We start from the raw sequence: 14,964 nt of genomic DNA, 5'->3' as shown, positions 1-14,964 counted from the left end.
AATACCGGCAAAAAATTTAGCATATTTACAATACAAAGCTTGTCAAAATAAATTGAAAATAATTGTTTATTAATCATAATCAAGATAAAGTGTTCAATTAATCATGATTTTGATTTTAAACCATCCATACCCACTCACTTATATTCTGTGTTTCATGTTTACTCACATTCCCATAAAGACATTCAGTCAAAGTCAAATACAAAATTAAGAATTACCAGAAATGTGTATGTATCTTTTAAGGGTGACCATTCGGAGGGTACCACACTTGTAGTCAACCAGGGGATAGTTGTCAGTTCACTTAACTCAGCCAACACAATCTCTCTTGGTGAAGATGACTGGAGTTCGAATGCTCTGAGGTACTCCGTATACTATGAAGATAATTTTCTGCATATCAGATCAGTGTGTCTTCCAATATGCACATTCGAAGCACCTCTGCAAATTCTGGCAGTCCACCAACTGATCCATGCACAATAATCATTCCATTTCTATATTCTATGCCATTGTTGACACACTCTGGGCTAGCGTAACTATTGTGAGATCAGGGTATTTCTGAGTTAGATGAAGTGCTATGTCCTCTTTCATGACATCTACTGGAATTGTTGAGACATGAGTCACATCAAAGGCTGATCTCTCATAACTCCTTGTGTGCATGTGATAGCCAATCATCAGCTGGTGCTTATTTGCCAAGGACAGTGTAATGTTCTTGAAACACTTTGTGTGTCTGACAACCTCTTGGCCTCAAAACGCATGGTCCAAAACATCACAATGGGGCCGAACAGCTTTATCATTTCTGGATAATGCTCCAGATAGTGATGTTTTGGCAGGAGTCCCTGATCTGGAAATACTTCTTTGTATCTCTGTCTGTGCTCAGAGATTTTAAACTCTAAATATGCCACAGACTCCTCACAGTGCACAGGTGCAACAACAATCTCTACAAAAGACTCTTCACAGACACTTTCCAAGCTGGCTCATCTTCGGGGATCAACTGCCCTATCATAAATGGTAATAACCTTAACAAGCACCAATTTTCGTGTACATTGCCAACAATTTTTTTTGTGACATACAAAATTATGTGGCACCAAATGAGGGCGATTTTTTTTGTCACCCCACTTGTATTGGAAGTTTTTAATGCGCTTATTGAGGTCGTAGCGTAAACAACTTCTTGGAAATAAGTACACCAAAGCACTGTGCAAGCTCAACTGGGACTATAACCTCAAAATATCATGGACAACATCAGGGGGATACCCTGATGTGACAGAGAAATAAGCAAGTCTCTCTGTGAAAATATACGCTTTTTTCACACCAAAAAACCTACCTCCTTTTGCCTGCACAGTATTTACATTAGCTTCATGAAGCTCTTTGTTTCTGGGAATAAATTCACCTGATTTTACTTCTTTAACCTGAGTTTCAGCCCGCTGAGCTGTGCAAAACCTGCAAAAATATTGGCCTGAGAAACTTTCCATAAAGCCGGCTATTCCATGTGCCGCGAGGTTGTCTGACACCACACACTGAAGTGTCCCCTTCACAAATGTACCCAGCTTTGAGACAAAAACACCCAGCTGCTCCAGGGTAACAAGATCTTGGAGTAGTGGCTCAAATATTTTACGATAGCGATAGGTCTTTACGTCATCACTTTTACATAGCAGAGCCAGGTATATTGAGGCCAAAGAGGAATGGTTACCAGGAGGCAAATTTCCCAAAATCCAATAGACAGCACAAAGTTTGTGCATTTTACGCGATGTAACAAGGGAGTTGCAAACTTCAAAGTCATCTACATATAGACAGACAGAGATTCTCAATTCCTCCACTGAGAGAAAATCATTCTTCTTGAAGTACTGGCCATCTTCAAAAAATCTATATTGTAGGTGGTCACTCACTATTTGTTGTTGTCTTCTCTTTGTAACAACCTTACTGAGCACATCCTTTTGATTAAGTAGCTGATTTAAAACCTTCAGCAAAGGAACATATTGATAACTTCTTTTGGCCTTTGCATCAAGTATATACTGAACTGGGTCAACAATATCAAAATGATCTTTGTAATATTGCTTCCGCTTGAAAGCAGTGGCTAATGGCCCATTCCTTCCTAAAACTTTTGACAGAGGGTTGGATGAACAAAGTGCATAGCCTAACTCTTTGATGAGCAATTGGTCAACTTGCAGGTTATGGTTATTGAACAAATCAGAAAGAATGTTGTTAGATACAGGCACAAGGGAAGAACAACTCGTTTAGCAGCTCATCAACAGCAGAACCTGGTACATGGAAACAGTTTTCCAATTTAAGTAAAACAAATGCCAATTTCTGTTCTATAAGTTTTTGCAAGTCCTCTGGTTTTGAGACAAGTGCACCATCTTCAAGTTCAGCATGATAAGGTAACTCATCATTCTGTGTTAAACATGTATCTCCCAAAGTACAATTTAATGAATCTGCTGTGTCATTTTTCACAATTCCAGCTTTGAAATCGTTAAGTGTATATGTCTTGTGCTTTCTGTTCTTGTGAGTTTGATATGTTCCATAAATATTTGTTTGAAAGAAACAATTATCAAACACACAACAGATGGTTTCATGTCTTTTTAGATGGCTGTTAACATGAGTAAAAAATGCTCTCAACGAGGCTATGTCACTACATGAACAATGATGGCAGCTAAATGTTTCTAAAGTGTGCAATCTACTGATCTTTGAGATGTCTGATCAAAATGCGATCTACATAGGTGACTCCGAAGTGTATTCCAAGTTTTAAATGTGCATGGGCATTTTGAATATGTGCATGGATAAGGGTGTCTGCGGCCAAAGTGACCATGTTTTAACCTGTAGTGCTTCAATAACTGATTTCTTGTAGTTTCTTCTGCAGCACAATCTTTGCACTTCCACATTCATGGGACTGAAAATGAAACAAAACAAAATATTACTATGCCTTATACAGTATTAGTTGTTTATACAACTATGATGTATCCCACATTGTTAATCTTTAAGATATACTTCGACACTTCATAAATAAAGTACATTTAAAAACAATGTGCTCAACAAAGTTATACAATAAAAAACAAAAAAAAAAATTAAAATTACTTTAGTCATACAATGTCGCTTTCATGGGAGGTCAAACTGTGTTTCAACAGTCTAGCTGCTACTCTAATGTATTTCTTATAGCTAGCATTACTTTAATTTGGCTAAGTTAGCTTGGTAACATTTGCTACCATGCAGATATTGTCCATATTTCTAAACTAATGTATAACACCGTCAATATCACTTTGTAGCCACATGCAGACATGCCATATTCACAGACTGCATTAGAACAACATACTTACTCAGATTATTATTCGCAAGTAAAATCAAGTCCTGGCAAGTCCACCATGCTCGCGCCACTCATTCCCCGCCACGCTCCTTCCCAGCTTCTGAGCATGCGCAACGTATGTCCTACGGCAACTCACCGAGGACTTTCCGTTATGATTTTGCGTTTCACTCAACACTATTGCGTTGTATTTAGGTGATAGTCTTTTGTGGCTTTAACAAGTCTTAATTTTAAGTTAAACCTGCTTAACTGGCCTATGTTTAAAAAGCTAACACAGACATATTAATTAAATTGGGTATATGTGCATTGATTTTATTCAACAGCTCACTAAGTTCACTTTTTTGAGTGCATTAAGAAGAATTTTATGCTTCTGTTAAATGTGATTGTGGATACTTTTACAGCCCACATCCCTAATATTACTGTGTAAGTATAACAAGTGGAGAACATTCAAGATTTTTTTTACAACAGTCTGCATAGCTTATTCATCTTGTGTAATGAATGACGTATGTGACATTACTGTACAACTTGGGAAGTTGTTTTCCGCTCCAGCCTGCCGAAAAGAAAAGCAGCAGACCCCTTTCTCTACTTATTATTCTAAATCATGCAATGAAGAAGAAGAAATGCATAATAAATCCTGGAACAAAATCTGCCCACAAATACTGTACAGCATGTAGCCTAATGAACAAGCCTTGTGTTATAGCTGACTTGGGCAGTGAAATGTTTAGTTAATGTGGTCATAGTTGTCCACAACTCAAATCAGAATTTAAGGAAAAATGTTTTATACCAAGGTATTTCAATGTACAACTGCAATACTTAAATGTACTGTAAGTAAAGTAATTTCCCTGACATTTTTGTGTTATTTACTTTTAATAGACACATGTAACAGGTTTTATACTTCCTGTGAGTATAATCCAATTAATCTTATTATCATACTGTATAAATTATGTTGTATGTGGTGCTCGCATCGTGTACTATTGAGACTTCATTGCCCTCTTCAGATAAGACTCTCAGACTGCAACTTGTGTCTTTGTAAAGAGAGAAACGAGAGAAAAAAGTCTCTGTCTCTATGCCTGTCAGCTTGCTCTGCTCCGTTAAAACTGAATTTACCAATTTAGCTGCAGCTAGCTGACCGTGTGCTTCTCCCTATACCGCAGTTCTGTGTCCATGCATGTAGCAAACTGAAAACACTCTGTCAGAGCGTCCACACAAAAAGGGAAGGAAGATATGGCTGGTAGTATCGTCTTCAAATAGAGTTGCTAAACACCTCAGCGCACTGAAGGAAGCCATCTGACCGTGTGAGGAACAAGCTTGTTGATGTGTGCAGGTAGAGTAGGGTTAGAGCTCTCCCGTCTGACTGGTCCACCAATAGGAGAGAAGTTCACCCCTTGAGACACAGCCCCTCCTCATTTGCATAATGAGGCAGAAATGCATAGAGAAATGTAAAGAAGAAATGGCCAATACCACTGAAAAGGCAAAATTCTCAGCTTTACAATAAGCTCAGTCAATGAAATACATATTTTTTTAAACTGAATCACAGCATACGCTTAAAATGGTGTGTCCAGTAGTAGGCCTGAGCAAGATTAGACACACCTCAAGTAAATACTGACAAACTGTGCAGTAACGTTCAGTTTGATATGAAATTGTGTTAGCAATAATATAATTACATATTAACCGAGTAGAGACTACCTTTAGTCTATTACAGTTTTTCTGACCCTTTGGTACATTTCTCGAATCATCCCTAACATCTGCAAAAAAGTAAGTGCATTTCTCGAAACATATCGAACAAACAGCACAACACAGTGGATTACCTGCAAAAACCTGTAAATTGCTCAAAATCCTTAGTCTATCTCTCAAAAGCAAATCTTTGTCAATGAACAACATGTCAGTGCCATAAGAATGACAAGTCCTTGTGTCATTGTTTACAAACAAGATAGTCAAAATGTTTAGTCATGTTATCAATATAACAGTGTACTCTGTAAGTGTTATCTGATGTAAACTATGGCTAAAGTTTTGATGAGAATGATTGAAAATACACAAGGCTGCACATTTTCAATATGTCATATCAATTTCAACAGAATAAAGTTATACATTGCAAGAGATTGGACAGGATTCACAGTCACGTTTTTACTGTTCGTAGTGTAATTTGTTGACAGAGCCTGTCATTGTGATGCAGAAAAGAAAAAGACAAGAGTGTTTTACAGCACTGCATTGCACAACAGAAGAAATTACAAAATTAGAAATGTAAGCATGGGAAACACTCCTTAGGCTGATGTTCCTGTCTGTCAGGTCACAGATTCTTATCCACATCACAACGCATATCTTCATCAATTACAGCAAAGAGACATTTACAAAAAAAAAAGTTTAGACATGTATAGAAAATATGATTGACAGATCTAGACGATCTCTCTCTCTGTTTATATCTACTGGCATATATTATATATATTGCAGTATTCACTGCTCACTGTGTTTTGTTACTATTCACTGTGTATGGTATTGTGTGAATCGGGTGAATGGTTTGAGGACTGTGTCGCTACTGTAGTATGTTGTGATTTGTTGTGGTCTATTCTATTTTGTTTATGTACCGTGGTCTGTACAAAACATTTCGTTCAGCTGTATACTTGAATGCGAAGAATGACAATAAAGTTTGACTTTATTTAACTTTGATTTTGACAACGTTTCAGCCATTTTGCATATAGTCACTTGAACTAATGAACTTATGCCTAGATGTTTTTTTTGGGGGGGTGACACTATTTGGCAGAACTGGTATAATACATTATGATCAGCATGACATAACCAATTGATAATGTAGGAAACCGCAGACAATTGTACATAATCATTTGCATCAACGTGTCAAAGCATTTGCAATTAGTTGAAAACAATGAGAAATTGCTTTTATGATGTGCACAAGTGACGAGATGATGTGGGGGTTGAACAAACAGTCTTGACAATTTCAATTCTGATCTGAGAACTGTACGAAAGTGACTGAGAAAACTAATGATTTAATTTTGTTTGTCCACTTTCAAACATTCATATTTCTAATTAATAACCATATAGGCCTAATAAATGGACACAATCTCCCATGACCTAAAGTGGTTATCCAACATAGACACAATCATAAAAAGGCAGCCCAGGATGTACTTTCTGTGCCTTAGGAGCTTCTAATCCAGTTCTACAGTGCAATCATCCAGTCTGTTTTCTGTATCCATCACTGTCTGGTTTGGATCGGCCACCAAACAGGACAGGAACCGACAGCCAGGACTGCAGAGAAAATCACTGGTGCCAATGTCCAGAGTCAGGCAGGAAACATCCCAGCAGCCTCAACCTGCTCCAACAGAGTGTAGCCGAGGCAAATAGTGAGGGGTTCAAATTCCCAACAGGCTATTCTGCCCACAAGTTCTGGACGACAGGTGGCTTAAAATGCCTTTGATGAAAACAAATTAAAACATGTTCACAAAAATTAAAACATTGTTAGCCTTGACACATGACTTCTAAAAGACATACCTGCTCTCTAGCCACACTGGAACACAACGCCAACAGAGAGATCCCTAAGTGTTCCCTATAAATCAACTCTTAAGGACGCACAAGTGTGTGCCTGCTTCTGGAGAGACTGGGGCTTGAGCTTCACTGAGAGGCTTCAACCGACCCTGGCCTTACTAGGCCAAAAGCCTGCCTATCACAAGAGAAAAACAGTTTCTTTCCACAGGCCATCACTCTGATGAACAGCTAACATCAGTCACATAATGTTAGAAACAATCCCTGAGCAATAACCCTGTAACACTAAAAATCCAATTTACTGTACGGTAAAATGATAAATATACATGTACATTTCATCACTGACACATTTAAATCTAACCACAATGTATGCATACACTGTGATATCCACCTACTTCCATATCTATATAAAGTAACCTATTACATTAACCATTGAATATTTATTCCAGCGCCCTTTGTACTCAGCAACATTGCACTATTGTATTCTTGTTTGCACTTTACAGGAACAGTTTGACTTGTCGACATTGTATGTTGTTGTTCATTGTTTTATTTTTTTAATATATATTTTTTCACCTACTTGTATGTACATACTAGTAAAAAGTTGATGTTAAAATAAATTAAAATAAATAAAATTGAAATTGAAATTGAATGTTTAGCTCTGTTGTCATTGGTCTCCACTGTATGTCTATTTCTGTGTTGTCTGTGAGTCACATTCCTTTAATGTGTACACAAATTTGGCCAATAAAGGGGATTCTGAAAGTGTTGAACTGTTACAACAGATATGATAATAAAAGCAGGAACAGAAGCAAATATTGTAGATGCAGAATGCGTTGAAATTATACACAAAAATAGGTTATAATGTGATAATAAATAACCTAATTACAGTGATTTGTTCTCACTCATTTCCACAATAATTACAGAAAGGAATGGGCCGCTTGTACAGTCATGTAAAAAAAAAACACTAGATGGCAGTAGTATCACGTATAAGAAGTTCTCAAGTTTTGCTGTTTCAGTGCTTTTAAATGTGTTATCACACAGCATGATAATGTTCAGTGCTAGATCCCACTATTTCCTTCTCTTTCACCACCTTAACATTTGCACAGCAGAGCTCGTCATGTGTGGATTTCAGGGTGTTTCTTTTCTGAAAATTTTAAATTTTATTGTAGACTTACTTTATGGCTAATGGCCCTCAGCTGTAGCTGTTGGCAACACCAACAAAGCTGAACCGACAGACAAACGAGGGTTTTCTCCTGTCGCATGAATCCGTCCCAAATGAGTCTGGAGCCACGCTCGCAGCCACTATTACATCACCTCCACTGTTCTGCACCAATGTACAGAGTGCTTTTCTATGAATAATACAGAGAGACTGGGGAGAGGGGGACATAGACATGGGGTTTGGTTACTTAACGACAATGAGTGCATACTGTTATTAAAGAGTAATAGAGACTACGGAAAGAAGGAGTTGGAACTTGACTGAAAATGAGTTAGCATAATTCACACCGTAAATAATCACATCAGACACTGATGCAGTCTAATTGAACTTTATTTAATTAATTAACTCAGCAAACATCAGCACTTCATGAAGCACATTCCTACATATATATGAACTGTGTGAGCTGTGTGTTTACATGCCGTGAATTACAGATAAAAGACACAGATCAAAGAGTTGTAACAGAAGGGCGCAATGAGAAATGGCAGCAGCGTGGCCGGTCCCAGACTGTCTGAAGGAAGACAAGGTTATAGACTGTGTTTTCCAATGAGGGAGCTGACTGCTTTAGTATAGAAAGAAAATAACATATTGCACTCTGAGATCACCAGACAGGTCCTCTGTCATGGCATACGTGCACGCACGCACGCACACACACACACACACACGCACAGAGTCAGGCAGGAAACCAGACAGTCTCATGAAACTCAAACACAAATAATGAGATGTGCACAGTCAGAAAGGTGAAAACAATCTTTCTGCATTTGGAAATTGCTTATATCCGGGCACATTTGCAGCAACACCAGGAAGATTATTATATTATACAAAATATGCTAAAAACAGGATCATCATTTTGCTGGTGCTATAATCTTTCTACTTTTTTGTTTCACCTTGTCCTCCCTCTCTCTGTCACTCCTTCATTCTTCCCAGCACGGACGCACAGTGAACACAGAGTTAACCGAGCTCAGTATATAATTAGACGAACAAAAAAGAGAGGGATGAAACATCTAAAGGAGAAGAGACTCCAAATGATTACACATTCACTCCGCTTCCTTCCCCCTTGCTGCACACATAACCACCAATTAGAGGAGAAAAGAGGAGGATGAGGACAAGCAAGCAGCCAGAAGTCTATTTGTGTCTCTCTCTCTCTCTCTTCCCCTGAAGACTCCCAGCACCGGGGAGGGAGGAAGAGTGGAGAAAATAGAAGTGAAAAACAAGAAGTATATAAATAAAGAAATCAGAGTGCTTCACATCCGGTCGGCTGATTGGCTGAGACATGAGTCAGGCAGATCTGGGCCACAGTTGCACTCATTGTTCAGTGAGCTTTTCTACACAGTCCAACCCAGCGACAGCAATGAATGTTGATTGTGACCTTTGGTCTTTGGGCACAGTGGAAACAGAGTTTAACTTTTATGCATCTGTATGTCTTCATCTCTGGATTAGCATGTGCCCACTTGCCCTTTTGTTCGTTTCTGCTCTTTCCTGACGTCGTCGGAGCAAGCCACGGGGCACAGTCAACGGTCGATGGTTTTTATGTGATCCATACCAAACTCACCGACAGCGTTGAATGTTCACCGAGGCAAGCAGGACAGCGGCGCGTGAGCGTGAGCCGAGCTGACAGACACGTGCAGGGCGTAGAGGAGGGAGGACAGACAAGTCAGACAAGCGGGAGGCAGGGACAGAGCTGAGGACGTCGCTCAAACCACAGAGGTCAGGTCGCACAGTGCAGGGACATAATGACGCAGGACAGTGGCAGACTGAGTCAACTGTCCAAAGGTTAAGATGGCTCTGGTTTTATTATACATGATTATGTGGTGCTTTTAAGCTGGAACATAAACTGAGACAATCTGCTTTGTTGCATTACCACCTCCTCATTAATCAGAGGAACTTGAAGTCCTTTCATCTCCAGCTCAAAATTGGTCGTAACAGCATCTGAAACACAGACGAAGAGGAAGTTGTTAGCACGGCTATTGCAGAGTATTTTTGTCTTTAAAGGGTCAATTCACTTAAAATTACAAAAACACATTTTCTCTATTTATTTCTGTAGCATCTAGCCATGCAGCTTTAATTTTGGCTTCCTTTGTGCAGGTTTTCAGATATTTTTTTTACCTATCTGAGATTTATGCTGTTAACCAGTTATGGTCACAGCATTAAGAAATAACATTTAAAATGTCCAACAGAAATGTGTCTTTCCAGACACAAAGTCCCAGCTACTCTAAATTTTCCACAAAACAGTTTCCACAGGGACTTTAAATGCCATTTTTCAATGCAATGATCAACTTAGACAAAAAATCAGTCACCTCCATTGTTTTGGGGTGAAGGAAGACAAATGGATGAATGAAACCTAATCTGTTTGCATGGATAGATAACACAACAATAGAGAAAATGTTTTTGTAATTTGGGTGAACTGACCCTTCAGTCAGTTTTACAAGAAAGAGATTATATAAAAGTGTGATAAATGAATAAAATATATCCTTTAAAAAAACTCTCTGTGGTTTACCATTTCTCAGAACAATATTAGAGAAATATCTTTGAGCGTTCCACGGTTCTTATGAACATCTAGTCAAGAGAACAATGCTGCGATGTCCTACTGTGCAGGCAAGCTTTTGATACCCCAGCCACAGCCTGAGAGCTCCCATTGTCAGAAGCAAGCCATAGCTGGGGAACAACAGTGTCACTGCGCTGCTGCACGGACTAGGGACTGACGTAAGGATGGTAAACCCTGATCTATGGTCATTCATTGCCACCGTTTCATCGGCTTAGGGCGCTGATGTCATTCAGCAGGCTAGACCTGCATCCATTACTCTGCCGTGGGAGGCCGACGTCAGGCTAGCATGATAACACACTGGCTACAATAGTTGAGTAATGCATCACGTTATTGCAGATGTAATTCAGACGGTCATAAAACAGACAATTTGGTTTTTGTCCTGTGAGTAGGCTGGGCCTCTGTGAGTAGAATGATTGCCTCTGCATTCTTTCACGGCATGCTTTCTATTATGAATATGCAAAAACATACAAATTCATTTGTATGATCGTATAAAAAGAAATGTTAGCTAGTAGGTAGTCAAATAATGTAATATAATTTTTACTAAATATCATAAAACACTAAACTGCCTGCATAATTAAAAGGAGTTTTTAGAGCTTTTTTTCCTGTGGTCTGAACTGCAGCATGTGAACCAGAAGTCTCTTTTCTCTCAGGGTGAAGCGGACCAGCTCAGATAAGAGACAAAATTCATAAGCCATATTACATCTTCCCAGCTCCATCACAGTCTCACACACACACACACACACACACACTTACACCTCACCCCACTATGAGACCTAAAATGAAAAATAGGCGAAGGATCGAGGGAGAGGAGAAAAGGGGGCTTTGCCATGGCAACCCCAATGTCAACCAGCCATTTTTTCTTAATCCCCCCCAGTTCAATGTCGCACCCTCTGAGGGACCCCCCTCTCTACAGCTGAATATTTCTTTTGTGTTGAAACACTCTGTATATATGTGTGTGTGTGTGTGTGTGTGTGTGTGTGTGTGTGTGTGTGTGTGTGTGTATGCGTGTGTGTGTATTTCACAGAGGGGGGAGAGATTGGGGTTAGAAGGGGGGAGATCATAGCTAACCCAGCTTAAATGGGGGGCCAAACTACAGGCCACAGAGTCTCAACATTACACCGGGGGTGCAAACCAGAGATCAAATCATGCAGACACACACACACAATTAAATTTTTTACATTTACATTTATTTACTACTGGGAGATAATCTTTTGAAATAGCAGATAATTACATCACATGGCAAACAGCCGGACCTTTCCTCCCCGAGCCTATCAACGACAAACTTTTTTTTTCCTGCTATGAAACTCTCATGGTCACTCGCTCTAGCCTGAGCAGGCCACTCTACATTACTGACAAAGGTGGTTTTTGGAGGAGTGGGTGGCGAGAGGCGTCAGTTGCTAGACAAAATTAAAAGGCCTCTATTTGCCCCTGACAATAAACATCCCCATCTTCGGAGCTCCTCCACAGTTGCAGCCAGATAGGCTTTCATTTCTAAATGCGGGCTAATAGAGAGCGATGTCTCCTTCCTCTACCGTAAGCCGATTTAGTGTGCAGGATCAAATTCGGGATGTCTATAGTAGTCATCTTTCTGTGATGCCATTCCACCAAGAAAGAGGACAAAAGAATGTGACACATGGTGAATATTCAGTAATAGAAAAACTAAGGATTTTATGAAGATTTTTTAATGATGATGTGCAGTGTACCTGATGGATATGATCTTCATGGAGTCACAAGTCAGTATCAGGAACACCTGACAAAAGCGATTATATAAGAAATTGAATGGAGATGATGATTTTTGCATCGTACAGAAACACCCCTTTTTCTGGGAATCTGACCATCTATTATCTAAATTGACAGTTAGTCTGATTTTTGCTTGAAAGTTTCCTAATCAACAGACGATTAATGTCCAGTGCATCCTCCGGAAATCCCAAACGCTGTTCCCCCAAGGCTGAGAGGCAGGGGCGGAAGGAGGAAGTGCCAGTGGTGTGTCTCTGGGGTGGTCTGATGTGGCCGTGGGCGAGGCTTTAATGTAGCTGCATGTCCACTCCAGTGTATACTGTACATTCACTGGTAATGACTAACAGACCTGCAGTCTGCCTGTACGGGCCTCACACGCCACTCAATGCCTACACATGGATACGCTCCACTTTAATGGCAACATTCAAACTTTACTTGAAGTGCGCTGTGGTCAGCCCGGGCTTTTCACAAGGGAGAAAAAATATGACTTAGAGGACCAACAGTGCCCTCAGCCTAATATTTGACCCATGTGGGTTGATTATTTAAAGTGGCGATTTAAATAAAAAATATGGGTAATTACAGTTATGCTGCTTTATGATGGTTCATTTTCTTGCATATTGCCAAAAATCTGACTGGGATATTATATGTGACACAGGCTGCAAACATAAATTTAAAAAAGTATAGTGTTTTTGCAGCTTCTAGCAAACTTATGTTCTTGCCCTGTGTAGCAGAATTTTTTATTTCTCTTTAAATGATACAATGAAAGAAAAAAATATATAATCTACTTCCTTACAAACCCGACATTGTACATTTAAACTATCAGTACCTGAGCCAGATCCGACTTAACAAACATTATAAAACAATGAAAGTGCTCCACGTCAGTCTAGTCTATTAGAGAGCAAAGGGCACATTGTAACACAAGGTGCAGGGTCTGTTCAACAAGTGCGAAGACATAAACCAAAAACAAAGGCACAGAGTTAGTGCCTTGGGACTGAGTGGCAGGGCGGGGTCATGGATGACCCTTGACCTTTTTAACCCCAAGGAATGTTGTCGTGCTGGTGCATGTATTGTTCCAGCCTCCCTGAGGAGCCCCAGCCGAGCATCAGATGAATGTGAACGCTGAATGTTCCTGAAGGCCTCCCCTTTTCCTCTTTTCCCCCCAAAAAGCTCCTCTATCTTCCCCTAATCCTTTTTTTCTGCTCTTCATCCAAACAAAAAGGTAACAGGTCTGAGAGTGTGCTGTTGTTGTCGGTCTGAAGAGCACATGCACGCAGAGAGGCTGGTAACGTGGGTGCCAGGCTGACTCTCCTCACTGACCTAAATGACCAACAAAGATGCAGTAAAAAGCTAAAGTAAACCTTCTTTGCCCTATCACTCATGGAATTGTGTTTCAGTTTATTGGTCCATCATCCAGATCTAAGAGATCTGAGTATCTTCAGGCAGTATGAGAGTCTGGCTCTGGAGGAAGTCACCAGCAGTAGAAGGAGACTGACAGATGAGAGGGCCAGACAGACAATTACTGGCCAGGTATGTCCTTTATACCCACCTAGGGCTGGTCAGAGGAAATGGAGGAATTTATGATGTCATAAAAAAGTGCCAGAAGAGAAGTGCCTGAGAACAGGTTGTCTCTGGAGCTGGAGCCATAAAAGACTCCTGCGGCTTCCACTCCCTCCCACTGACTACCACCCGAGATGATAACACAAGACTGAGCGCCAGCGGGTTATAGAGCAGACAGAGATATGCAGCAGAGACACAGAACATTTAAGTGTATGTGTGTAATTCAACTCTTCTGTACACAAGTAATTATGTGACAAAATATTGTTAACGACTGCCACACAACTGCGTCACTGAATACTAACCCTGTGTCTGAAAACTAGAGATGTTAAGTAACAAAAGTACCTTTATTCTAGTATGAATAGATTTTAGATTTACACTAATATTTTCATCTGGTGTTGTTTTATAATTGTCCTTTTCAGCAGAAAATATTTGACTTTGTTACACAATAAGCTCATAAAATATGGTACATGTGTTAAATTCTCCAACAATAGATGTATTTATTCAACAATTAGACCCACTACCAGCCGAATCACATAGGAATGTTTTTACTTAAAGCTATATTTTACTGCTAATATAAAATTACTTTACTATTTTTAATATTGAAGGATTAAAATTGTACTATTGCCACAATTATATAAAAAAATATTTTATCACTGACACAGAAAAATTTGTCCTAGTTGTTGAAACTGGACTGCTCATTATTAAAAAAAAGATTCCCTATATTCTTCTCTCCCTCCTTTCTAGCCTCTTTTGACAGTTTAAACCACAACAAAAACAAACCTTAATACAGGAAACATCTTTAACAAGAGAAGCACCATCTGCCAGCTCACACTAAGCAGGTGTAAGGGACAGAAAGCCCAAAACATTGTATGCAGATATGAAGAATACCCATTCCTCTTTGCTCACATCTATACGTATACAGCACTGCTCTTCCTACAAGAAAAAGAGAGAAACACACTCTCATAGTCTCAGTGCTTGTTAAAAAAAAGGAAGAGAGAAGGTGGTTATTGGCTCTACAACCTAACTAAGGAGGTTTCCCATTGTAAAAAGGAGTGGCTGCACAGCCCCGTTTCCTTTCATCCCTCTCCTTGAGGCACGCTGCCTTTGTCTCAAAGAGGACAGAACAGCCAGCCTCCC

Source organism: Micropterus salmoides, unplaced genomic scaffold, assembly GCF_014851395.1.
Source record: "Micropterus salmoides isolate LMB-PRFRI ecotype aquatic unplaced genomic scaffold, ASM1485139v1 Ms_hic_scaffold_3430, whole genome shotgun sequence".
Lineage (NCBI taxonomy): Eukaryota > Metazoa > Chordata > Actinopteri > Centrarchiformes > Centrarchidae > Micropterus > Micropterus salmoides.
This window is presented reverse-complemented; position numbering follows the sequence as displayed.